General features: G+C 32.5%; 1 long non-coding RNA gene across 1 annotated transcript in view; it reads left to right on the top strand.

Annotated features, from left to right (window-relative positions):
- The window catches only part of LOC128888686 (uncharacterized), a 193317-nt gene extending 172936 nt beyond the window's left edge, over nt 1-20381 (top strand). Inside the window, exon 3 of the long non-coding RNA XR_008460318.1 lies at nt 19772-20381. This is a non-coding gene — a long non-coding RNA (uncharacterized LOC128888686). The remainder of the gene's footprint in view (nt 1-19771) is intronic.
- Nucleotides 20382-27983: the final 7602 nt, after the last annotated feature.

The following is a 27983-nucleotide window of genomic DNA, read 5'->3' on the forward strand; positions in this document are numbered from 1 at the left end:
TTGATAATTTATCCGAATTCGAAAAAAATGATTAGACATTTCATTTAAAAAACTGAAGGTAACCCTAATATCTCAATAAAAAAGTAAGGTAATGAAAAACAGATTACAGCACTGTATGTCCCCCTAGATACCACGCAACTTTTGTTTAAAACATTTTGTCGTACAACAAATACCTTACGATTGATTTGAGGTCGTCACGTTATAAGACTCACCCTGTATACCTACGAGCCAATGGTTTGATGAACAACGAATCGAAGTACCGTATTCATAGAGTCCGATAGTTCCATGAGGGTTGCTCGTTTTGTTTAAACGAGCGTATCGAGGTAAAGTTGAAATCAAAATTCCTCGACGACAGAGATAACGAGTGTTCAGCAATCTTCTGAAGTCCTTTTCCGTACTATCTTAGAACTGACTCCCAAGAGGAACCAGCACTGTAGCAAGCCAGATTTATGTGCAAAACTCCACACCGCTCCGTCCCCATCGTCCGAGCTGACGGGGATGCAAGAAACGATCCCCCAGGAGTCGAGGATAAACTTACTCCTAACGATCAACGGATCTGCATGGAAGGCACGACGAGGATTTTCTTTTGGAAATTTTGGCGATTCCCAGAGAAACTCGGTACTCGGTACTCGGTACTCGTTGCGATAGTGTGTGGGGTGAAATGAAAATAAATAGTAAATTTATTTAATATAACTACATGCAGTTGTAGACTAACTTTCCACGTGCTATCTACTTTATTGGAAGAAAGTACGATTTTATCATGACTACTACTGCGATCCTGCATAGATTAAAATGGAAATAAGTAGTAAATTTATTTAATAAAACCACATGCAATTATCGACTAACGACACGTACTATCGTGCACAAGCCGTACAATTTCATGTAACGTCTAGGCTGCAGATGTTTATGCAAATTCATACATATTTCTTTAGATATTGATAAAGAATTAACTCCAATGAAAGTACGTCTTATCTTCTAAACATAACGTGCATTTTATTTTTGATTATTTATTTATTTGTATGTTTGCATTTATGCAGAATCTTGTACGTTTTGGCATATTTGCGATTCTCATAAATGGATAAATATTCACAGCCTAGTTATGACTGAAAATGAATAGCACATTTTCTGAGTATAATATAAAAAAAGAACAATCCAAAGTAAGTTAAATTAATAACTTATTTCCTAGTAAGGAATATGAATCTTTTTTGCGTTATATGGAATGTGAACTACAGTATTGATAATACTGTTTGATGCATGTAAGAAACATTGTTGTAACCTATAATTACTATTATCCACTAATTGTATAGTAATATTCGATCTTATCCTAAAGGGAGCCTTCAAGATAGCTTAAAACGATCAAGCATTATTTCTGAAATCGAAATGAAGTTCACATCATTTCTAAGTTATCAAGTTTTTGATATTGAAACTTTTCGTGCACTCCTATCGTTCAAATCCAAAAGTTACAAGTTCAATGTCCTGTCTTCAAAGGTTTTTGAATTAGAAGCGATGACTAGACTGCGGATTTTGATGCATTAATAGAAAATTTGAATCTGCAAGAAACTACAAAATCCCCACAGTATTATTAAAGCGATATTATAAATAGCAATATTATAAAAATATATTGAAAGTAAAGCTCATATTATAATGTTTGCAGAGTAAAATAAATTCCTATTTAGGTTCAGTTTTTGTAGATATACATAATACGCTTGCAAAGATTGTATATTGCTTAAAGATCCGTAGTCTAGTGATTACTAATAACAATACTACGGATTGCATGCTTTTATAACGTATTCTAGTAAAGTAAGCAATTTTTGGTTCCTACGACAGAAAATTAAATCAAGTTTGGTAATTTTGAATGTAGATAATTTTGACGTTTGCGCCATCTCTGAAAAGGTTGCATTGTATTCATGTGTTGTATTTAATAATTTAATCGAATTCATTAACAGCTGGGGAGTAATAATGCAGTTTAAATAGAAATTACTTCATACTTTTTAGTGCAGTTTTAATATTCTTCGAAGTCGGTTGTATTTTTTTCCAAAAATTACTTTAAGTAGATCCAAATGTCACAAATATTTAAATGTTGTACATTAAAAAGAGAAATAAAATTAGAATCCAAAGACAAGCATGCGAGAGATAATAGTATCGTGAAAATCACCTCGTAGCAAGCTGTCCTCCAAGACGAGTGAACGCGAATGTTCAGCCTAAGATTCCGCACATTCCAGCTGTCTACCGAACATAAGTAATTAGTCGATCTTGTACAGATAAAATCAGGCAAGGGTAACTGCGTTTACCCTGCAATATACTATAGCAATTTTGTATAGCTGTATTCGATCTTAAAATTATTAGTAGTTCCATTACTTACCTAATTTTTCTTCATCTCGACGTTATAACAGAAAGAACAAAAACTTCTTCTAAGCGATATTTCTGTTAATTAATTTAAATACGTTACATTTTACTGCTTAGTTATTACAAAAGTTAAGTAATAAGTAATTATGCCACTGACCGTCAAACTGCGAATGAAAATTAATGTAATTTTGTAAAAGTTTGATTTTTTCTGACGCAAAGTTAACGTTTGATACAAATTCTTAAGGAGGGAAGTTGCCTTGTGCGCGTCAAGATCATAGTTATATTTAACAATTTTTTTTTTCGAAATCAATCGACTTAATGGAAGATTTACTTGCTGGTTTCAATCAGACATATATTGGGTAACAGAAAAATAATTTGTATTTATATTTGTTAAATAAAATAGCGACATTGGAGTCGTTCTACGACAAGACTTTTTCAAAAGACTCTTTAATTGGTGTGGGGGGTTCCCAGGTATGGTTTGATCTTAAATTAAATCATTAAATAAGAAAGTATTTTTATTTTTTATATGATACGTACTGTGGAAATACATTGGCAATCTGTACATATGGGTTTTCAAAATATTAATTTTTGTAAGAATGGTGAACAACTGAATAAAATCTCTATTATTTTCAAACAAAAATATACCGCCCATTACGAGTTGGCGATTATATAAAATCACCGATGAATTTAATAAATATTCCAGAATTTATCACATTCACCGTAGCATGTACAATTTTCACAATTTTGTTAATATTACTTTTGTTATCTTTAATGAATATTCAGAATTTTCTTCTAGAAATTCTAAAAAGACTTCTTTTAACTTAAGGGGTATTTATCCTTTTCAATGGAAAGAATAACATGCGAAACAAATATTAAATTTACTTTTTCGAGTTCGTAATGTTAATATTAATTTTCTTCTTTTTTGAAATTCTTTTTTTTTTTAATAAGTACTACCATATGAAAGTCTTAGTGACTTTTACAAACTACTTTCAATTGATTTTGTCAAATATTTTACAAAACGCCTGAACGTTATACTTCATTTATATCCAATTATATCACTTGTATAATTACACGCTATATCAAGAATAATAATAAGTTACTGCGAAATATTGTATCAAGGGAATTCAAATATTATAATTGAAAATAAATGTCTGTTGTTAAAGCTAGATATAAAAAATTTTGTGTAAAATTTTTGAAAATAATAAAAAATGATCTGTCATTTTTATTCGTTTCATTAGAAACGTAGTCGATAATTTTCGATACTATCACAACTTTTACTCGATCATTTTTCAGCAAAACTTCAGCCACCTGGTACCAGACATTAAATATTCTACGCAACAGTGTTACATTCTGTAATATTCAACTCGTATAGCTACTCTGGATGCGCCTTTGGTTTTGGTTAAATCCTTTCTGCTTCCATTCACATGACTTTCTCTCTTTATACTTCTTAGATGATATCACTACTGCTTTTCTTGCGGTTGAATACATGATTGGAACTAACAAAAGAAGCATCTCGACGACGGTGTCTTGTTTAAATATTAAAATTTTAGTGGGAGTTTTGTAACTACGTCATCGGATGCTATTTAATATTCATCCCAATGATTCCACAACTCTTTAAGAATTTTTTGTCATATTTTTGTTATCAACTGATTTTGTACCGACGTACGGATGTTCTTTTCACACAAAAATCAGAACAATGTATCAACAATGACAAAAATTATTTCAGTAGCTATGTGAAATCATAGAACTAATATTTTATTCTCCTCTCCCTACACACATACCTTTTGGTTTCGATTATTTATCATAAACTGTAGTATACTTTTATAACATGTTTTCAAAAGACAAAGAGTTGTAAAAATTCTAGCTTTTCGGAGTCTTATCTATGTAAATTCAAATATATCTGAATTGACCTATTAATTCCGATTGATGTAACACATTTCTTCACCATGGTATATAATACAATAGAAGCTTTTTAGAATATTTTTAAATTTCAATTTTATGTTTTACACCATTTTTGCTTGTTAAACTCACTTAACTTCTGAACGATTGATCTAGGTGATATTTTTTTCAATACTGAGTAAGATCCATACCAAAAATTCAAACGAATGGTATTCTAACTTCTAATATTACTAAAATGTAATTCACTTTTTTTTTAAGTAATTGCATAATAACTTGAGCGATAAAAATATTATTTTGATGCCACACGATTTCATCGTAAGATGATGAAACTCGTATCCGAATAAAATAAAAGCATCCAAGGAATTCGATGAATCTTCTAGTAACTAAATGTGGATGTCATAGTAGTTTTATTCTGCTGTATTCTTATTTTTATAAATTCAAATAAGACTGAATTACCTTGGTGATCTTGACTTTTTTTGATTAACAGAACATATAATATTTTTAAATATTTGTTATACTTTCGGAATTTGGATTGAAGAAAGTATTCAACTTTGATATGTATATATTTATATAAGCATGTATATTTATCAAAGTTGATGCACCATTTTCTATCATTAAGATTCTATTTTTGCCTATGTTAGTAATTTTGTATAGTCATTCTGGATTACATTTTTCGTAATCTAATTTTTATGCAAATTCATATTTTCACATCTACAGAAAAGGAATTGAAACTTAAATAAAAGTTGTTTTATTTTCGAAACAGTATATTACGTACGTTATTGTTGTTATTTTATATATTTTTGAATTTGTGCATATTCTAATAGATTTCCCCATATTTCCATTTGCCATAAATGCATAAACATCCTCAGTCTCATAATAGATAACGATGCTTGTATCGACGCATAAGTAGTATAAGTACTAATTGTAATTTTATATTAAATATATATTTAGTGTAATCTGTGACGGAAGTATATTGCTAAACAGAAATTGTGTTCACATGAGATTATCATTTATTGATTTGTTTCCCTTTAATCGATGAATCGACCAAGAGATATAACTGACATTTGCTTGCCATCGAGGCTGATCAGAGTATATAAGAGCAAATTAAAATTGATAATTCGAGTTCCTAATTCATTTCAAAATAATTCATGGTTCATCGACATATTACTATATTCTTTTGTTACCTGTAATGCGTGTTATTGATTTTTGACATGAAATTGTGTTAGTTTTTGTAAGAAAGCGATATGTGTTCAATTTGAATTGAACTCCAAGATGCGCGTCGTTCGCATCTTTTGTCTTTTTTCTTTGCTCGAGCCGCGATCTCGCGACGTTTTTTCGGTTAGTCCGCATTACGAGCTGTTTCGACAAATATGCGCTCATTCATGTATATATGTATTTTCTATCACATTAAATATTCTTATTTCAACATGCATTGTGTTATAACCGTGACAGTTTTACAAGAAATTTCCGTTTCTTTAATAGTAATACGTACGATAACATATACCATAACTTTCAGACTTACGCTTGTAATTTTCTTAAAACTGTCGTTGATTGTATACATATTAATAGTCTCATTTGTGATGTATCCCATATTCTCGACAAATTGTATTTTAAATTAGCGGTGTCCTTTCTATTATATGACGATCACTATATATACTATTGATAAATAATAACACTAAAATTGCTAACATTTCATAAACGTACAAGTAACATACTAGATGATCGGATATTAGAAAACCTAATCGAAAACTAGCCTATTCTCGTAACGACAATACTTTCTACACATATTGTGAATTTGGTATATTTCGTTTAGTCATTGTACAATGACCTCGATTATGTATTATCTCAAAGACAAAGGTACAGCTTTCTTTACAAAAATGACCTATCGGCACGCCATTTCTTTCCAACGTTGGCGCATCCTCACGCCGAAATAACTACTGCAGAAGCTTTGTCAAAACTCGTATGCACCGGTCCGACGCGGGGTCTATTATTACACCATGCCGCGACACGACGCTTCCGTATTCTGTGAGTCGCGTCGGCTCGATGAATTTCTCTCAACGCGGATGAACTATGGAATTAATAGCCTGTTCTTTTAACCGCGAACGTGACAATTCGAGTGCACTCGAAAGCATAGATCGAGCCGACCCCTCTCCCTCCTACGAGGCAAACCAACGTCAACGTCTCCATCGGCCACTTGGCGATTCCGCGCGCGGTTCTTAGACGCGTGACCTGGACGGTTCCCACGCAGGACACGGAACACTATCACAACCGACTGACGTGTCACATACATACGTGATCATGTTCCAATGCATTGGAACGTGCGCCCCTCGGAAATTACAATTAGACGGCTAGACGATCGAACAATCATCATCCGAGGTTGGCTAATCGTTAGAATTCAGTCACTGATGATTAGATTGCTGATGTTTGTCCATAGAAAACGCATCAATTATTATTATTGTTATTATTATTTATTTATTTATTTATTGTCGTATCAGCATGTATGCTATTAGCGACTATTGTGAATGACTTTTTTTATGCTTCTATAAGTTACATATATGAGTCATAACAAGATAACAAATTTCTTACATCTAACACTAATAATAATTTATAATTTACTTGTAATGTCCTGTTTATATATCTGGCTTATATCTTTTTTGATAATGTTGTTTTTTATAAATATGATGCGATTTTTAGTATGCAGCTGTTGTCGTTTAAACTGTTCTTTAGGGTCATGGGTTGGCTTCCTATTTTGCGTATATTATCGTGCAATGAACATTCTTCTGACATATGTTTAATTAATTTTATTGTTGCAGTTTGTGCTGTATGGAGGATTTTCTTTTGTAATTAGGTAGCTATGTGTTACTCTTGTTTGACCTATTCTTAATCGGATTATTAGAATTTGTTCTCTTCTTGGCAGAGAAATAGCAGGATTTTTTAAAAATGTTTTCTCTTGACTCGTGAAGATCAGTATGCTTGGACATTAACCACTCTTGGTTCCATTTTTTCTAAGATTCTGTTTGCTAAATAGATCCGTGCGTTTTTCTTTGGAATTCTAATATTACTGAGGTCTATTTAATGGTCTCTCAGTCTCTTCCAAACATGAATTTTCTTGTTTTTTGGTGAAAAGTGATGTATGACTATATGTTTTTTTATGCAGTTCATACTGCAGTTTTTAGATTGTTGAGTTTCTGTTGTAGAGGTTACAGAGGTTTCGTTATCTGTACTAAATTGGTAACGTGTATTTGTATTTCTTTCTATGTTCTCTATGCTTTCTAATGCTAGTAAAATAATATAAGTTTCGGAATACGTATTTGAAAATTGTTTTCACTATTGTAGAATAATAGTTTTTTTTTTAATGTTTTAATGTAAATTGATATCGCATATTCGGAATCATTATTTGACATGTAAATAGAAAACGAACGATTATTGCATCAAATTTAAAAATTTGAATAATATGGAGCACATTTATTTGAGTTAGTCTATCAAGAATAAGTTTTCAAATCTTCTACTGTCCATTTATGCACTACTTGAATATTTCAATTGTTTTCTGAAGAGAATACGAAAATGAAAAATCAACATACCTACCTATGAACACTAATTTTATAATTTTGTATTAATTTGACTTATACTTACTTAGTTATATGTTATTTATAAAAATTTACTTTTAAGTTTCCTTTGATCTATTAACTTAATGATCTCGATTGTGAAAAATTGATTGTAAAACTTTGTTTTGTTCCCATTTTTGATTGATAATTTTCATATTCATCGCAAGTCTAAACTATTGTGATTTAAATAATATTAGATAAATATGTGTGCTTAATGTATGAGTGATTTTGTTGGAGCTGTAATATTGGGTTGTTCGGATTGTAATTTCGTATTTTGTCCACCAGAATGATTAATTATACTTTTAACCAGCTATTTTCGCTCTAAACCGTATTATCATTACTAGATTGTAGATGTTATACATTTATAGCAAATGTGAGAAAATGTATGATAAATGCAAAAATATATAAAATGTCAACAATATAGCATATGTTACACTATCTAGAATATAAGACATGTTTTCATTTAAATTTGAATTCCTTATCTGGAACAGCCTGTACAAATATAAGTATCCGCAGTATAATCACTACATATTTTAACAATATTAGTCGATTCAATGTAATTGTTTATCTTATGCGATTCATCGTTATTTGTTCTAGTCTGTACAAATTTTGTTAGATAGAAAAACATTTACATTAAATAATGATATCAAAAATCATTTAGATCAATTTTTGTTGAATAAAGACCAGAATTTTTATGAACGTGGAATTATGCTACAGCCAGAAAGATGGCCAAATATATTGGACCCAAATGGTCAATATATTCAATGAAATATTATATATTAAAAAAAATGTTCTTATTTTTAGTTTTTATTAGTTCTCGCGAAATCGTATTCTAAATTTAGATTGTTACCTTTGACCACCACCATATAATAGATAGGATGTCATTTACGATTGCAACGTTAAATGTACGAGTTCGTGAGATGTGATTAAGTTCATATCGTTACTGTAGAGAGGGACTTTTGATCTTGCAGTAACTGGTTACTTTAGACATTGAGAATATACTGCGACTTAACTTTGTCAATTGAGATCTAACGGATGCCGATTGCAACGAACTAAGCCTTTGAAGTACCCAGCACTACGAAATTCGTTTTCTCTCTTCAGTGAGATCTTGGAGAATTACATCTGGAGGAGGAAATGAAGGAAATGTCTTACACACAATACGTGAATAGATTGTTCTTTTCATACACAATCTAAAATTCTGGAACGCTTCACTTACTTATTTCAGTAATTACTTACGTCACAATCAGTTCCAACTACCTAATTTTATATTTCGTGTACAGAACGATACAAAGTGGAAGATTGTAACTTTCTCAAACTTGGTGTACCCAGAGAAGATAGAACAAACGATAAGATTTTCGAAAGCAATCGGAATATACGAGGATATATTATAAGTGAAATTAACCGATGTTACACCGTGTGGGAGCTAGCACCATATAATTAGTATCTATGTAACATATGTATGGCAAATCTTGAGTTCAACTTGTAAATTATGTGTTAGTCGCTAATGACGTAAGTGTTGATGCGACTATAAATAAATGAAGAAAAAAACTTGGTGTACACTGTAATGTACAGTGGTTGTAGAATGTATTCGTACACCGATCAATTTCCCAAAAAACTTTTGTGTGAGATTGTAGTTTCATAACTTCTTTTTTTATAAACAATGATATTTTACATATTCTCGGAAGTCTCTAAGATAGATGTAGTCCAAACAACATTTACTAGTTAATATAATTTGTGAAATTAACAAAAAATTGCGAAAAGTGAGTAAAAGTATAGAAACAATAAGTATTTGGACGATTCTTATGACGAACCATTTACAGTAGAGTTTGTACCGTAAACACATTAGTTTATTGCTCCGTACGAATTAGAAAACATCAAATTTCCAGTAAATTGAAGAAGATCCCACTTCGAATAACTAATAATTTAGTTAAATTAACGCTTAGAAGAGTTACAATAATTATAAAATCGAAAGGAAATCCCACGAAGGAAGTATTATATACTTGTAAATTAATGTAAATTTCTTTTTTTTTGTAATGAAGTTTTAAAAATTAAACAGTTGTGCGAATACTTAGTGCTTCAATATTTCTATCGATTAATTGTTTTTTTTTTTTGTTAGTTTCGTAACTTACATAAATAGCTATTTTTTTGTACTCTATCTATTCTAGAGATTTCCGAGAATATGTAGAATGTCATTGTTTATACAAAATAAGTTAATAAGTTACAATTTTACATAGTTTTTTTGGGAAATTGGTCGGTGTACGAATACATTCGACACCCACAGTATATTAACTTTCAGTAAATTATTAGGTGTTCTTATAATATATAATAATTAAAGGACTCAATACTAATAATGATTTTTTCTCCGTGTTAATGTATATTTTATACATGTATGCATGACTACAGTTGAAGCTGTCCTTTGTTGACAGAAATATCAAACTATTGCGAGATTGGTTCATCTCGTTAATGTAGTTTCCATAGTGCAAGAGCTGAATCGTTTATAGGTACATACATACATATATCACTCATGTTTTTGTCATCGATTCTTGTTCAAGTTTTTCCTTGGCATTCTTGACACACAAGTCACGTACATAAGATGAAATAGAGTACCTAAAAATAGATATAGCAAGAATTGAAATGGGAAAATACAACTGGAACGTTGAATACGGAATATTCGATGTAGAATCACGAGGAAATTATTTCTAAAATTTTAGGAATAGAAAACTATATCTATTCTTCAATTGTAAAACTCTTTGGAAACCTTATTAAATATTAACAAATATCCCGAGTTCCTTCTCAAACCGAAATAATGCAACAAATTGATGCAATTTGTCAGACTTCTTTATATTTTCTGAATGATTGAAAGAACTTTTAATCGAATGATAATAATTTTTATAAATTGAGCTGACAATTATATAAGTTAAATAAAAATACAAGTTTTCTCCGGTGAACGACAGTAATACTAATTTTCAATATCGAAAAGAAACATCCGTTCAAACGAGGTTGAGACACATTTCTCTTCACTTACATGCTGATGTGATGTCTTCGATTTTCAACTCATTCGAAGTCAGATGCCACACTCCGAAACGACATTCAGATATCAGGAAACTTCGAGACCAATGAATAAAACAAAGAAATAACAGTATTCACAATGTCCGACAATTCGTTGTTTTATAGCCAACGAAAATATGTTGCCCCTGACAGCATGAGTATGTTGGAGTTGGGGAGTTGAAGAGAATGTTCATGGTTAGAATTCAGATTAAATGGTCAGAATTTTTGGAAAAAGTTACTTCGTTGTTTGTAACAAATTCGTGTTGTACAAACTAATGACTAATAGTATGGAATTACAGTAAAAACGTACACAATAACGAGGAAGCTACGTTTTTGGAACGTTTCGACTATTTTTTATTGTTAGGTCCATATTAGATAATTAAAAGTGAACGTGTATAAAAATTCAAAACTTCGTGCATGAAATTTGACCTTCTTACTGTTTTCATACCTCACATCACATATTTTATACATACCTTATACTATAATTTGATTAAAAACTTACTTTGTTGGTAATAAATATGAATATATCGTATACAGAATTATTTAAATTGTATGATCATTTTTTTTAGGTTTTACATTTTATATTCGAACAATATTCATTGACATTATAGGTATATGAATAATTTTCCATAAGTATTTTCAACTATTTCAGTTATTTTCAAATGTACAATTATTGGAAATATCTGTAAGGAAAAAGCCAAATAATATTTTGAACTTTTCGTAATCCAATAACATTGGATACCCTAATTTCTTTAAAAAATACATTTATTTTGGTGTATTTTAGAAACTACACTTTAAACTAAAGTTTAATTTATTACAAAGTAATTACTCATTTTGTATTTGAAAACTGTCCCCACGTGTTACATTCATCAAACTAGTTTCATCCCTTAACAGAAATCATACTTTAGTATCCATTTCAAAATAAAACTGTTACCTTCCACTAACACAGTCGTTGCTGAATCTTGTAAGATTCACTAGTGACGATTGTAATATACAGATGCTTACTTGATCTAAAAGTCTGAAATATTTAATATACATACATCTTAAAATACATAATTAACTTAATTTCTATCAAGACTTGTCATTTTTATGTAGGAAGACCAATGCTTTCGAACCGTAGATATAAATTATACATTTAATTCTTACTTCATAGTTCGAAGGAAGCTTATACAGAGTGTTATAAAACTAAACAGTATATTAATTAATAAGTATAATATACATAGTATTTGATTCTACAAATGCATCAATCGTTTAGAATTAACAGTATAAGGAGTAATATCCTTCAATGTATAAAGGAATAATCTTTAATATACATTTCAGTTAGTTGTAATTTATCATAATTTTTATATTAACAGGACAATTGACGAATTAAATGAAAATAAAAAAATAATAATTTAAGAATATTTATGCCATTTATAAGACAAGTTAATTTACTACACTTTAAAAAATTGTTGAAATTTTAGTGACAAAGCACTCGATTGATGTATAATTAATTTTTGTATGTTCAACTGGAAGTTACATATGTATGTATAATAAAATCCGTAAATACTAATGTTAAAGTTGCATATTAAAATAAGAATAAATAAAACATTTTACAGTTTAAAATCAAGTTGAACGAAGCACTTTAAACAGATTTTTTTAAATTTAAATTTTGTAATACTATTTTATTTAGACTTTTAGTTTCTAAAACTACTGACTCTCTTAATCATATGAAAATTCTGCGAATAATAACAATTAGTATGAGAGTTCTTTTATTGGAAATAAAATGAACGAAACAGGACACAAAATCTCAGCATAGTGAAAATTCCATTTCTTCGTAGATCTATACGTAGATACGTGTGGTAATACACATTTTTAAAGCAGTAATAACATTAAAATTAACATAATTATACATTACAATAGATGTGTATAAAATAGAAAATTAAATTTTGAATATTTCATAATTGTAGCCACACATTTTAATTGGTCGTTACCAATTATATTAACACTTATTCTTTCCTTAATATCATTATGGTAAAATAGTTTTTTTACACAATTTTCATTTATCTTATATTATAGATTACAGTCTGTTTTATTTTATTTTATTTAGGTTAATTAATGGTTCAAAAATTATTCTTGGAAGAAACCTAAACCAAAGTGGGGATCGAAACGCTTAACGCTTAATGATGTCATATAATTGTTTATAATCCTTATTGCTTTATGTAAATGAGAATATGCTCACATATATTTGTATTTATATATTTCGAACACCAATCGTATTTTACCTACCACGTATACATAATATGTATCAAGTTTCGGTAGATTCTTGCACTTTCAAAAACATTATTCCTATTATACTAGCATTTATTTAAATCTATAAGGTGTCATGTAATTCCAAGTAAGTATAAAATCTGAGGAGTTCCTGGTTCTAGCCATTACAAAGGTTATCCAAAAAGGGATTTTAGACTTTCTACAGTGTCTATTTAAATTAATGGTTCAAATATAATTTGAAAACACAATGTATACCACATCAACACTGCCTTCTATATTTTGTTTTGCAAAGTTAATCGATTTAACAAATAAAAGGGCTCCGTTGGAGTTCGAAGGTTCGAACAAATCGACAGTTCATCATCTCCGAAAATAAATAAATTTCATGGACGCGATCGTTGAAATCGGCCGACGTTTTTGTTCGGGAAGCACGTTGATCGTTAAAATCGCCATCAGGCGCGACATACGAAATGTGTTCCATCGCAGCGAACCGTAAATAAGACGAGAACAGGAGAAAATAAAGGAAAACGAACGACACCGAGTGCGGATGAGAATCGAGGCTTGCGTATGTATTCAAAGATCGATCGAAACTCGACCTGGTTCTCGGAAGAACGGCTCGCAAACGATTGTTATTCGCTTCGTGGTCAGTGTAATAATAAATTATGATTCTCTTTTGAAATAGGTGGGTGCCAGGCGGATTCCTAACGGGGCCGGGGGCCCCATATTTACGATTATAATGTCCGCATAGCATTATTTCGATCTGGGAAACGCGAGCATGACGGAATGCCAGCGGCCCGTCATGTTGTCGCATAACAATACTCGTGATCCACCTGTGGCATTGTTATTCAAATCAGATATGAATATGATTCATGAGTTTCGATCCTCTTAATACACAAATACACAAGGAGCTCGGTGGAAAGGTGGTGCGAATGCATTTTTTTCCCAGAAACTATAATAGATACAGCGACTGGCATTTAAGGAGACCCTCCTATCGTAAACACTGTGAAAAGAAAAGGTGATACTTATAATTTCCTTCCAAAAAAAGTAAACAACATAAAGTGGAAAGAGTGTTCGACATTCATTCGCGAAGTATTTGAGAATATAATAAATTTTTGTTTATCAATATTACCCGAATAGCGCATTTTATAGGTGGCACTCATTGTCAATCAACAGACGCAAATAAAAGCGATGGGATTATCTGAATTTAAAGAACCAAAACAATTTGTAAAACTTATGTTTTAGCGGAGCTATCAGTAAGATCACATTGTATAATTCAACCAATGACATTCTTAATGGTAGAATACAGGATATCTAAGTCGTCTGCAATCGGTTGCGTAGTTGAATAGACTCATCAATCAACTATCTCAAAAACGAAGTCGCGGATGAACAAATGTTATTCAAATTATAGTCCACCCCGTATAGATCGTATTAATAACAGGGTGGTCTACCAAAATCAGACCAGCTGAATATCTCTTTGAAGTGTGATGATACAACAAATATTTGATATGCAATGTGAATGGTGTGAAGGGTCCAATCCGCTGTAACAAATTTTTTTACATGTTATATTGTTTCCTATTGTTATAATATACAGGGTTTCTACAGTTAAGTCTGGACAAACTCAGGGAATCGATTCTACAACTAATTTCCAACAAAAAGATCCTCCGAGACATTTTTCGAAAAATCACTTATTTTAGGAGTATTTTGACTTTTAACTTTTTTTCCGTGTTTTCTCTTTAAATGCCCATAACTCCATCAAGTTACAGTGCAAAATTAAAACTAAATATACCATTAGAAAAAGCGTTACATTCCCAATCTCCCTGATGCCAAACCAAAATTTATTATGTAGATTTAACGAATGAAAAATCAGACCAAACTGGAAATTTTGACAATTTCCAAAAATTTGACTATTCCTCTATCTGTTTTTCGGCATCAAATACATAGTTTTTTGGCGGGCACGTCTTCGGAAAACCTTCCTCGAAGTCTCAGCTTTTCGATGCTATAGTCAACAAAAATTGTACAGTGGTATTTTAGGGAGAAAATGACGTTTGAATGCAGAAAACCGTGCATTTTTATGTGAAAATCGACATTTTTCCACAAAAATCGACTGGTCACTTTAAAATTAGCTTAACATCGGATTTGATATATTTTTTACATTGAATCGAATGGTGACACTTAACTGATGCACCATGCAGACAAATTTCATCATCCATCGATGGTCCTCTTTGTGGAATTTAAATTTTCATAGAAAAGAGTTATAATTTCAAAAACCACGCTACATGCAGGGTGAACCGTCTAAATTGTTACGAACTGTTGCGTGGGAAACTATTGGTGATAGCTCCCATGGAAATGATCAGCACAGACTTCACTGACGCAGATTTCGCCAACCAGAATTCACTGACACTAGTTTTGATCGACACCAATATTAATCGCATTCTTTACGTGCACAATTCCATACACTACAGTAGATAAATTAAACGCTCTTCATAATTAAACGCAGAAAATGTATATTCCGGTCGATATTAATGTCGATCATAACTTGTGTCGGTGAAGTTTGTATCAGTCATTTTCGTGCGACCCATTCGTCTGATTTGCCCACTGATATCGACAATGTTTCTTTTATTGTTACATGGGACGATAAGCCCTTTCATGTGATATTTACTGTACTGCTGGATAAGTCCTCATGAAGGAAGGAAGGGACACCGGCTCGTATTTTTAAATGAAATGGTACAAATGTTTCGGCTATTTTATATACTGCTTTTAATAATAAATTATGTTTATATGACACAATTTTTTCATATTCTGCATAGTTTGTAAAATATGGCCAAAGATATTTGCGAAAAAAACTTGGATGGAGTACAACAAACTTGTTATGATTTTATTTAATGTTCAAAATAGTATCCGCCTACTACTAAATTTTCACGAACATCTGACAATATAGTTTGACTAAATTGATGCACGACCAGTTCGAATTCTTGTTTTCATATTTTCTTTCGTCGTATGAGGAATTGCCATCAGTTGATTCTTTACGTATTCTCATAAAAGAATACAATGGTGTTAGGTCTGGTGAACTAGAAGAGCTCAAAACTGGCCGATTCTACTGGCTACGTCTCATTCTAGTATTTTTAATTTTTCTTTTAATAAACGCCATGTCCAATCACGTAATTTTCCATAATAGAACACAAAATGTTTCCGAATGTTAGTAGTCATTGTGGGCATAACTACGTCAAATATGAAAAAATGTTCAAAGAAGTTTATTGTTGAAATGGTAAAGGATATTGTAACAAGACTTTCCCATTACATTAAGTAATGCTAAAACTGGTCATTCATATTTTGTTCATTGTTAATTGTTTTACAATAAATGTTGAAACATTGGTCCCAACAATGAGACAGTTTTCGCAAGAGGATTACGCTGCGTGCACGATTTCTTCCAAGTTACGTATTTGAAACAAATTAGATTTTAAATTCTTCAATAAAACAATATTCTGTGGAAAATGACGTAGAGTTTTTTTGCAAAATATTGAATATTGACAAAATGGTGTCACTTTGAATGTGTACTCGATATTTCACGCCATTTTTTTTTACTTTATGGTACTGTTAATATAATAATTTATAATATTTAACAAATATTCCATTGCATATTTTCCGACAAAAACCATCTTCTTTCGGAAAATCATCGGTTTAAACAAATCGGTTGAGCCATTAATAAACAACTTTGTTTACTAATTCAGTAATCCAAGAATTGTTTGCTCGCAAATTAAAACACTGATTTTCATATTACAAAATGTTGTACAAACATAACATTCTTTATAAGGTTCAATACATAATTGAAACAGACCCACGAATGTAATAATAGTAATAATGATGATGCAGTATTTCATAGGGTCATAGTACATGGTAAAACAGTTGAACGACAATTGTATAAATTGTGGGATAAATTCATTTACAAAATCGATTTTTCGGATAATCAAACTGACAAATCAAGCTTTCGACTATGTTACATATCGATTATAAAATTGCCATAAACAATTGTACAGTATCTATTTCTTTTTGCTGTTTGTTCTTTTGCAATATAATACCCAATGCATTTTCAGCATCACTGTGTAATCAATTCAAATCTGCAAAACAGTAGGTGAACTTCGTTATATGTAGAATATTGAGGCCATCTAATCTGGCCAAATGAGAGCTAAACAAATAGGTACGAATCAGATGAAAAAAATGGATATGGAAAAGACAAAACAAGCAATTATGTCCAAGACTTTATTGACCAAGATTAAACTTTAGCAGAGCAAAGATAATGGTATGGCTCCTTTAGATCTAACGTATAGAATAGGTAAAAGGATGATAGCAAAATATTATATTAATATTTGAAACACTACTTAGGAAATACGGAGAAATTGGTATAAAGAATATGTTAGAAAACCATAATCGGCGCGCTTTCGGCCATCTGGGCGATAGATCGAAGATGCCGATGCGCCTTTGTTTTCACGTCAACACGATGCAACGCGACGTGTCACTTATTCTATCAGTCCGTTCGTTGCACAGCGACTATTCGCCTGTAAATAGAATATCTAACGGATGTCATTTTTTAGTACGATATAACGACCCTAAACAGACGTCGTGTATTTATGTATTAATGTATTACGTAATGTAAATTGTGGCTTCAAAGAAAAAGATTTAACGTCCTAGATTGTCCACTGCGATCATATAAAACTAAACCTTATAAAAAAAAAGGAACTGACGAACTAAACGAAACCAATTCTGTATCGTTATTATATTTAATCATTTAATAGTTTAATCAATTATCGTTTAATTATTGTTTAAACAAATATACTTTTCGACATGTTTCGTATTGTTTTACTTATTGTAATAAACCAAATTATATATTAAATATGATCCCAAAAGTTTATAATTAACAATTGCACTTTGATTTCATAAAAAATATAACAAACAAAAGTATTCGATAAATTTTGTGTGTCACTACATTTTGCGAACCGTACGCAATACATTAATGATTCTGTATAAACTTTTTCTTCGCAGACGAGGCCATTTTTAAAAATCCTCCTTTCCAGAGCACCAGGTGAAGTGGTTAATCAAATTTTTCCCAAGCAACACCATCCACTCTTCTATTCCGAGCGTGGAGCTTATGGCAGTTATAGAGGCATCGGATAAATCGAAGAAACCAGACCCGGAATACCAATCTAGCCAGTGGCCTCCAGTGAACGTGGCGCGACATTGAAAGGAATGTAAATGCGTTATGAACGTCGGCCCAGTTCCACACCGTGTCACAGATCGTCTGCGGCTTACAGATTGCCCCATAAACGGGTCTCAGCTCGAAAACCCACGAGTCGAGCCGTGGGCGTCATACGTGATACGCAACAAACTCGTGTTACGTCCAGAAACGCTATTGGAGAACATTAAATCTTATTCGATGATATCTGTACATTTTCCAGCAATTCAATTCTATCAAGAGGAACATTTTATGTTTACCTTTCTAATACATTATTAAGAAGAGAATACATATTAAAATCCTAGTGATGCCCATGAGACGAGACGAGACGAGATTTCAAGGATCTCGATCTTGATTTTAAAGAATCTCGAAACATGCCATATCGATCTCGAATTTTCGAGAATATCGAATATATGATCTCGATTTCGACGAGATCTTGACATGATTGGCAATACAGTTCAAAATATGCCACCTGTTAAAGTTTTTGCAGAAAAGTATGTATACTGTATACTATGTACTTGATGTTCCTACCTTAACTTTTCTTAAAAGATTTAAAAGTTTTAACGTTCCTACTGTCGACAAAAAATTAGTTACAGTATATATAGTTTATTATCTAGAGACGCGGTAGCGTCTCGGCGGCAAGTACATGAAAAATTATCCGTCACCGCGTATATATGGCGTTGGAACTACCACGTATCTTTTACAGGAGAGATGGTCCATTCCAACCTAACCTGAAACTTCTTTCATGAATATCTCAACACGCCTGCAATATTTTCTAAATTTAAGGCCATGTTTCTGATGTAAACCGCATATAAGCTTTCGAATAAAACCAAAATCAATAAAATCGGTCCACGTACAACTGAGATATCGTAATATTATGTCATGAATCTGTCAGAAACAGTATTTTTCGTATGATTTTCCCGTCGTCAACCCTTAGCCAATAGGAACTAAGCAAAAGCCGAGTGTCGTTCGTCGACTCTCGGAATCATTCGGTTCGGCATGGCTCGTTGGCCATCGAGCGTAGAGAGTCGAAACAGATGTCATCATTCATAACCTGCCAAGTGTCAAAAGTTTTTACACTATTGCATTATTAATTATATTTATATCAGCAAAATGTTTTCAATTTAGACTTTTTAAGTAGGGTTTAATAACAAATTGCAGCCAGTGTTGCAAAGTGTTGATCGATCTTGATTATAAGGTAAGTTGTTAAAATCTGAATTGCCAGATACCTTTATTCATACAGAAAACTGTTTTTAATATAGAACCATACCACTAAAGTGTTTTGAATTTAGACTTTTTATGCAGAGCTTATACAAATGAAAGTAACCACAGGCTTGGAGGTTATTCATTAACAAATTGCAGCAACTGTTGTAAAATGTTTATCCACTTTCATTACAAGGTAAGTTGTCAAAATCTGAATTGTCAGGTACCTTACAGAATAGATCCATACCACTAGTGTTTTTAATTTAGACTTTTTATGTAGAGCTTATAGAAATGGAGTCATTTTCTCATTTCATCATTAACATTAAAATTTCTTGCAGCAAAAAAAAAATTGCAGGTATTTATAATTATTTATAAATTGAACGAATAAATGCTTATAATTAATAAATTATATGAAATATATATATTCGTTTTTGTTATCCCCTCTCCCTTTATTTGACTCTATTTAATTAAAGAAACAAATAATAATTTAGATTTCTTATGTAGAGTTTAGAGAAATATCAATTTTATTTTTATAAATTTAAAATAGATTCTATATAATAAATTATTTGTAAAAAGAAGTGAGATCTGATAAAAAACTTCAAAAAAGTAAAAAAATTACGCCAAATACATGAAAAAGTGGAGGACTCAAGGAGTTATTATTGAAAAATAGAAGGTCCCCATAAAAAACTAAAAGAAAATAGAAAAACATGTGAAATCGAAATAAGCTGCCAGATAATTTGCCTAGATTTCCGCGGCCTGGAAGTCAAATGCTTGGCGTGGTCAGGCAAGGTCAAGGTGTCGATGAATAAGAATTATTTTAAAACGCAAAACAATGAAAGTGTACTCATAATATTGTCAGAATTTTAAATTGACAAATTATTCGAAAGTCTGTGAGAGAGAAAGTATGGGTATCGATGATCTAAGAATGGCTTGCCTGGCCACGCCAAGCATTTGTCTTTCAGGCCGCGGAAATCTAGGGATCTTCTATTTTCTCAATAATAACTCCTTCAGTCCTTCACTTTTTCATGTATTTGGCGTAATTTATAATATGTATGTAGCGTCCGATCGATATATTGATTTTCGGAACAGCTGATCTGCCACTGTTTGCAAGCGATCGGTTCGCGAGGGGCCAAGACGTCAGGACGGACCGAACGCGAGCTTGCGACGATCCGAAGGCGGCTTCAAAACGAATGTCGCATGACCGATAAGTTACCATCGGTAACGCGTAAACCGGGCAAGCAACTCGACGTTGCATTGCCATAATTAATAATTAGCCATATTGAATTAAACAAATGATATATTGTTCTAGAAAGATCTGGCCACGGAGTGGGGAAGGCATGGCCTTCTGGAAAGAGGACCGTGTTGAACCACACGGCACTTACCCCAGAACTTCCGAACAAAGCAGTTATATCTTTTGGAATAATTTTTAACATGTATCATCACTATAGAATCCCCATATCCAAACGTTCTATTATCCTAATTTTCTGTTATACAATCTGCATAAAATATTTTTTGTAATAAATAGATAAACAAACAAAAATTAACACATAAATTAAAAACCGAAATATTTGCTACGTGTTTGTCTCAAATCAATCCAACATCAAGGCCTCGAAATTACGTCGTTTGTTAACTCCCGTCATAACCTTTCCGAAATACGGTGTCATATTTCCGCATTATGAAATGTTTTCTAAAAAAAAAAAAAAATACTGTACTGCGTGGTCTTTACTAACAGTAAATAATATCCGAAGTTTTGTAATTATGGAACATTCTTTACTGGTAAAAGGAGTATAATGGAACCCAGGCACTGGAATAAAGAACTATTCGATCATTTATTTAATGAAAATTGGTTACAAGATGATGAAAAATTAAAACAGACTGAGCGGGCTTATGTCAGAGAAAACATGTGCTACCATAGACCGTATGTGATCAGCGACCGCCAAGTCAAATCATGGTGCGTATTATGTGTAATCGTTGAAAGTACGTTACCTTTATTTGTATTTATATCGGTGTTCTTTTTTTTTAAAGTTATTTATTTATAATGGTCGCATGAACAGCAAGGTCATTAGCGACCACGGTATAACACATAGTTACAAATTAATCGCACATATACAATAGTTAAACTTTGTTATATAAGTCTACACTTTTTAAAAATGAAAGAGTCGCAGTGATATTTCTAAGACTGTTAAGGCAGTCACCGAGATCTGTCGGAAGTTTGAAATCTAGTCGTTTAGATTGGAACATTGGAGAGTCAAGTAATACATGTGCAATAGATAATTTAACATTGCAGGAATTACAGATCGTAGGTGGATTTTTAGTAATTTTCTAGACATGGGTCATATTTGTATGGCCGATTATAAGTCGCGTAATAACAACCTGATCCTTCCTGCCGGTAACGTCAGGGCATTTGTTATTAAAAAGATTTTTTCTTATTTTAAATAATTTAAGTAGTGGTGAGCTGATCCAATATCCATTCTAACAATTTGTAATTTATATTTTCAGTTACCTGATTAGGTCACTGTAAGAGATAGGAAGCTTTTGGGATAATGATTTTACAGCATCCTTGGCTGCTAAATCGACTTTCTCATTTTTTCTAATTCCCACATGTAAGGGAATCCATACAAACACAATTTCTTTATTGTTATTTTAAATAGTTGAGATTAACTGGAAAATATGTTGAATTATCGGTTCTTTGTTTTTAAGATTTGCTAAGCAAGTGATGAGACTCTTAAAGTATATTGGTGTTCTATTGTCTCTTACTGTTTATGTACAACGATCTGTTCCTTAACTGATCCAGCACATCGATAACACACATCTCCCCTTCCTCATTATACATAGAATGCGAATATATATATTTTTAACACAAAGTTTAAAAATAATATGCCAATTGGTTCTCTTGAAAAAAAAATCATACAAATTGTCTCAATTTGACCAGTCTACATGTATTGCGATCCTTGAATGTATACTTTTTCCAGCGCTGATTTCGTGAAGTATCCTGAATGTTCAGCTCCGACCGCGTTCGACGATTGACGTATCGTTAAAGGGAGTCGGAGAGACCACCAAGATCGGTGGGACGCGCACCACGGTGTCAATTAATGAGCCAGGGGAAGACGGTATGTGGAACGGGGCTCCGCGGACCAGCAAAAGGCCAAACTCCTTTGGTTTTGTCGCTCGATTCCTGGTAGGCAGCTATAATAAATACATAATATGCACATAAAGGCAAGCCGGCGCGATCGAAATGATCAAGAGAAATCCACGATCGTCCTGACGGCGCGCCGTGGGTGGCTCGGACTTCAGATCGCTCGGTTCAAATGAAAATCTCCACGCTTTCTGGCGTGCTTGAGTGATCGCACGACTGTTTTCGGCCACCTAATCGACGAACGACTCTTCTTTGCCACGTTTCTTATTCTCTTAGTGATTGTTCCTGAACCTGTATGGCGTTTACAAGACACGGATACAGTTTATCTAATAGAATGATTGCGTATTTTAATCCTTTGGGTTCAAGAGGTGACAATCTTAAATCTTTGTTTAGGTTTAATTTCATTGAACCTCAAATCATCGATTTCAATCTTGGTCCATGAATTTCTAAACTTTCTATATACTGTTGTACAAAGTATGAGCCTTTAAGTTTTTTGTATCTGAAATTTGATAACGTTTCCAGCGTTAGTTCACATTTGACAATTATGATAAAGAGTTGTTTCGAAAGCGTTAATTGTTTTGAATATACGCACAAAAAAAAAGATTTCTATAGTAAAATAAGTACAAATAGAGATGTATCATTCCTTTGAGAGAAAAAATACATAACTTAATAAGAACTTCAGGTTTTTATGATTTAAAGGTAGGTAAAATATTAAAGTATAATATTTTAATAAATCAAATTGTGCACAAAATCGATTTATGGTCGTTGGAGAAACTCTATTATACATTCGCAACATTGCCTTGAATTATTTATTCACCTCAATGAAAATGTTGTCGGGCAAAAAGAATTAACTCTGAATTATTCTACTTTCCAATTTTCTCTTTTTCTTACTGACATTTTACTACTCACGCTTTTACCATTTTAAATTGATTAGATAAATACTAACTACACGAAAATTACTTATAAAGAGATTGAGAAATTATTATTTTTGAACAACTGGAATAAAAACATCTCAAAGGTGATCAAAATATTAGAGGAATATAAATAACGGATAAACTGAAAACTGTAACGATTTATTCGCGATGTTTAATCTATTCAATAATTGTTAAAATAAATTTGTGGAATCAGTATTATTGAATTACGCGCCTCATTATATTACAGATTAGAGGCATGCTAGACTGCCACCTACTGAAAGAATATGTAATACTTCCTGTTCCTATTTCGTTTTTCTTGTGTATGCCACGTGCAATACATATAAAACTTATTTCTTTAATTTGCTCTTATCTTATGATCAAAAAGTATCCGGAATTTCTCATTTAAAAGAACCGCGCTTGAGATATTGTGATAATCATTTTTTTCTAAGTATGTAAGTACGTCTGTCAGTTGGTTGCATATTATTTTTAAGCGCCATCTGTCAGATAGTTTGCGCGTAATAGCCTTGTAAACAAGTCATTGTTTAGTATACTCTGCGAATTTCACTATGTCAAATTCAGTTGAGCAAAGAGTCTGTCTGAAATTTTGTGTTTCTAACAAAATATCTTGTGCGGGAGCATTGAAAATGATAACGGTAGCCTACGGAGTCTCGACAGTGTCGAAAACACAAACATACGAGTGGTACAAAAAGTTAAAAGAGGGTCGTATTGTGGTTGATGATTTGCCTCGTTTCGGTCGTTCATCTGCTTCTCTGACTGGCGAAAATATAGAAAATTTAAGAAAATTATGCTCGAAGATCGTCGTGTAAGCACCAGGGAGATAGCAGCCGATATTGATATCTCGTTCGGATCGGTGCAGAGCGTTATGCACGATGTTTTTGAGCATGAGACGAGTTGAAGCGCGATTTGTGCTGAGAGTGTACGCGACTATTTGATTAAAAACAACGTTAATACCGTTCAGTAATCTCCATATTCACCTAACATGACTCCGTGTGACTTTTTCCTACTACCACCAATCAAGTTACCACTTCGCGGGAAGCATTTTCAGACGATTGAATTGATCAAGGAGAGTTCATAGAAGGAACTAAAGGCAATTCCAAAATCAGCCTATGAAAAGTGTTTTGATGATTGAAAGAAGCGGTGCAAGATGTGTATTGCTTGCGATGGAGATTACTTTGAAGGAAATAAAATAAATATTGATGAATAATTGAACGGCTTCAGTTTTATACACATATATATATAATATATATATATATATATATATAATATATATATATATATATATATTAATTCCTATTAAATTGTATATATTAATTAAAGAGAAATGAAATTACAATGGCTATAAGAAACAAAAAATATATAACTATGAAAGAATATACCTTCTGATCAAAAAGTACCCGGAATTTGTGTATAAAACTGAAGCCGTTCAATTATTCATCAATATTTATTTTATTTCCTTCAAAGTAATCTCCATCGCAAGCAATACACATCTTGCACCGCAAAATTCAAAAATTTTCATTCCTGCTTGAATTAGTTTTTGTTGGGGGCGGCAATATTGAATGCTGTTGATGTATACATGTATACTGTCTATGTGGAGATACTGTCTGAGTAGATTGGGGTATTTTTTTGCGGGGCCTGGGGGTGGGCAATATTGCATATAGTTAATGTGTATCCTATCTACACCGAAATACTGTTTGAGTAGGTTTGCAATAGTATTTGGTGGAGGCGGAAAGAAAGTTGAACCAAGTTTGGTAATTTTTAATGTAAGTAATTTTTAATTTTGCGTCGCCTCCAGACAGGTTTAATATGATTTAATATAAAAGAAATAGAAATTTAATATATCATTTTAAATAATTTAATATAAAGGAAATGGAAATTATTTCATACTTTTTAGTGCAGTTTTAATATTTTTCAAAGTCAATTATATATTTTTTCCAAAAATTATTTTAGCAATGTTTTAACTCATTGACTGCCAACTACGAGATGTCTCGTAGCTTAAATTAATTACAATTACTCAAGGGATAAGTTTATAGCGTTTTGAATCACGCATTATTGCAAAGGAAGATCGCAAATTTTCTTTTTAAAACAATAAATTTAATATCACTTGTTATTATGAATATAATAATATAGATTACACATCTATATTAAATCTTGGCAAAACGCTTTGCCTGCCAGTGAATGGGGTAAAGTAACTGCGTCTCGTCGGACGCGAAGGAACAATTACGGAAAGACCAACGAAAGTTCAAGCCATACTCGCGAAACAAGGCTATTTTTGAGAGTCGTGCTGATATTGCCAAAAATATCGATTTACTCAAGGTCGTCGATGAGACCTTTAGAATTTCGTTCGTTTTCGTCCTGAATGGCCATTATTGTCTTAAGCTCGGAGAACACAAGAGTGATGCATGCCTGTGCAACATAAGTGTTCCACTTGGTGAAAGTGTCGACTTTCGCTGAGTCCCACCTGAGTTCTTGGCGTCCCGTAAATAGGCGATTACTCACCCTCTTCTCGATAACGTTTCGAAGATGTTACAAAGAGGGTGAGCGTAGGTACGAAGACACGTTGAACGGACCTCGTGCGAATGGCAAAATTCCAATTAGCGTGTCTTGTTGACTCACGGGAATCGCAACCGATTGAAAGCGTGACGTTCCGAGACGTCTACGGTTGTCATCCCAAACCTAACGCTGTCAGACCTAACCCAAACGAAAGGTCAGCAGTTTTCAACGATACCTCTGATCTAACGTTCGAGACTGGGATCACAAACTCACAATTGCACGAAAATAACTCATCAGTCGAGACACGTAAACCTGTTAAACAGTCCACCGTTCGGGACTGTGACAGTATTCATCGCGGCGAATAAGTCACGCAAAATTAATTTGACGCGTGGCGTTTCGAAACCACAGTGTCTCTTCAAGTAACAAACGTAACGGACCTTACAAACCCGGGGATTCTCACGTAAGGAATCGCGCTATGGACGGAACAGGAAGTGTTGAAGTAAATATTATGTATTTGCTCAAAATGGATAATGCCATTTCATATTTGAAATTCTGTTCTGCTGTCCTCTATCCAATTTGATAAATTCCCTCAAACAGATAAATAAATGTTAGAGCGGGGGACAGTTGTCTTTGAGTGCGTAACTAGGATTGCCCCCTACCTAACACAGTTCCGACACGTCACAGTCCCATTCGCTTTTGTTATAGAATCAAGCATGCGTATTTCAACGAGTATTTCTACGTAGATAGTAGGTGATGGGTTTGTAAAACGACAAACGGGCTCCTAATAACTGACTATTGGTACCAGTTACCACTGGTAGGTGTTTTGATTCTAACGAACCCTCAAAAAGCCGATCAGGAAAGAAAATGGAAGGACAAGCCCTCTCCATTATTACACTTCATCGAGGCAAGTACTCGGAAACCTCGTAAAACTCTAGTCTTGAGCAATTATAAGAAGTTTTGCTCTTGGTTCCTTTATGTTCTGGGGAAGTCTAGCACCATCGACTACCCCAGGGGACGTACCCCATTTTTACGTAGACAGTATACGTGTATACATTAACACCATTTAATATTCCCACCCCCACCAAAAACTAACCCAAGTCGGAATTAAATATTTTTAATTTTGCGTCGCCTCCGAAAAGATTGCATTGTATTTAAAATGCTGTATTTAATAATTTAATCAAATTCATCAAGAGCTGGTGAGTAACAACGTAGTTTAAATAGAAATTATTTCATACTTTTCACTGCATTTTCTCATACGTTGAAGCTATTATATCTAGAGCTGGTGAGTCTTCATATAAAATACCTAGAAATTATTTCGTACTTTTTAGTGCAGTTTTAATGTTTTTCGAAGTCGGTTATATTTTTTTTCCATAAATTATTTTATTTCACATTTTTTAGTGGCAATATATAACCACAGTAGGCTTCATGCAATAACAATAGTTATGAATAATGTATATGTATATTATTGCAAATGGGATCATCAGGAATCCATATGCAACTTAATGTGAAAGGATTCATCGCGATCGGTAAATTCCTTCCCGAGTAACATCAAAGAATGGGAATTTTGCAGCAACATTGTTATAAACAGTAGGCAATTCATACATTTTTCCAAATGGGAAAATCATGAAATCATCTGAAGCACTACTAACTAATTTATTTTAATGTGACTCATTAAAGATTGCAATTAATAATTTTAAATATGGAATAAAATAAACAGATGTTTTCTATACGCATACTTTTACACTGATCTTGTCCAACGTAAAATGTAATGGACCATTAATTATCTGTTTATCAATTTATCACCTTTACTAAACTAATTACTAAACAAACATCTCAAGTCCTCTCAT

This window comes from Hylaeus anthracinus, unplaced genomic scaffold (genome assembly GCF_026225885.1).
Source record: "Hylaeus anthracinus isolate JK02 unplaced genomic scaffold, UHH_iyHylAnth1.0_haploid 11994, whole genome shotgun sequence".
In the NCBI taxonomy this organism is placed as follows: domain Eukaryota; kingdom Metazoa; phylum Arthropoda; class Insecta; order Hymenoptera; family Colletidae; genus Hylaeus; species Hylaeus anthracinus.